The sequence below is a fragment of the Octopus bimaculoides genome, chromosome 12 (assembly GCF_001194135.2).
Source record: "Octopus bimaculoides isolate UCB-OBI-ISO-001 chromosome 12, ASM119413v2, whole genome shotgun sequence".
NCBI classification, from domain to species: domain Eukaryota; kingdom Metazoa; phylum Mollusca; class Cephalopoda; order Octopoda; family Octopodidae; genus Octopus; species Octopus bimaculoides.
Window position 1 is genome coordinate 43,046,832 of NC_068992.1, and position 1,815 is coordinate 43,048,646.

Genomic DNA, 1,815 nt, shown 5'->3' on the forward strand with positions numbered 1-1,815 from the left:
TATATATATATATATGCTTACATATGTAGAGAGAGAGACAGGCACAGACACACACATACACACACACATATATACACGTATTTCCTTTGAAACCACAACAAAAATAATTGTTTCTAATTCTAGCACTAGGCCAGCAATTTGGAGTGGAGTAGGAGCCATTCGATTACATCGATCCCAGTGGTCAGCTGCTACTTATTTCATTGATTCTGAAAAGATGAAATGCAATGTCAACCTCGACAGTAATTAAACAGAATTTAAACTGGAAAAAATGTCGCCAAACATTTTTCCCGGCATAATAACAAGAACCTTACTTTTATGAATATCCATTCCTTAAACATATGTATGTTTCAATATCCATAAATGTGCAGTTATGCATATATGATTAAACGTTCACTCATTAGTGCATCGGCCTGTAAATAGTAGCGAGTGGTATAGCTCAATGAAGACCTCACACTATGATTAAAACATTTTTGGTGTTGTCTCCGCTAACTCCCTACAGGTAAGCAATATTTAAAGTCATTTATGCACTCATTTCCCCCGTGAAATAATTATTTCCCGGCAGCACAATATTCGCCACGTTAAATATATTAAAATGAACTCGTCTACTGTTACTACTGCGGTTATAACTACTATGAACACCTCTACTCCCACATCTACTGCGACCGGTACAACATTTTACACTTACCCCTTCTGATTTTCTCTTCTCCGGTAGCTTCTAGTATTTTCTCTTCTTTAAAGTCACCAGTTTTTGACTTGGTATGTATGATGCTAAAGGGAGAAAGAAAGAAAATAGAGGGTAAGTGGAATAAAAGGAAATACGAAGTAATCTGACCAGTTATGTTTACCAAACCAAAATGACTGACCTGTACAGATGAAAACATTGATAACCGCGAAACGTATATATACCGATCAACAAACTCGGCACAAACCAGATGCAGCGGAGCCGTGTCAGTGACACGGTTGCAGGCGGTACTACGAAAATTTTAACACCAAATAATAAATATTTATGTAAATTCATTAGTGTGTGTGTTTTTGAATGATTAATATGTGTCTTCCACGATGTAATTGGCCTACTACGGCATGTATTGATTTTTTATCAGATGGATCGCATCTCACAAAGTATAATATATTTCAGCCTGATTGGAACACCATTCTTATAATGGTATATGATCGTATTTGTAATAATATATTAAATACGATAACAATTTCTACATTCAATACCTAGATGAATTAAATTTTACGTACATACCAGCAACTCACGTGCAATATTATACTTTCTCGCTCTCTCATACACACAGAGAGGCATACATACATACAAACATGCACACATACACACACGCGCGCACACATGCACGCACATACACATACATATAGGTGTCTGTGTATATTTATAACAACCTTTATTCACTCGTTTATCTTTTGTTTCTACATTAGACACCAACTGTGCTTGACTACCTTGAAGTGATTAATCGAACAAATCGAACACAAAGCTGATCCTAATTCTGTCTCACACTTTTTGACGAACTGCTAAGTTATGAAGATGTAAAGGAACCAACATCGGTTGTCAAGCAGAGTTAGCGGGCAAGCATGAGCACAAACACATACATGTGTGTATGTGTGTGTGTGTGTGTGTGTGTGTGTGTGTGTGTGTGTGTGTGTGTTAACCTTTAACAAGAATATCATGAGACTTTCGCCCGCTAATTTTCTTCGGACTGATCGACGATGGCTTAGCTGGTCGACACTTTGAAATCACTGTCAACAATATTCTCGTTTAAGTATAAACAATTTTGAATTCTATGAAAGTATAGAGTAACT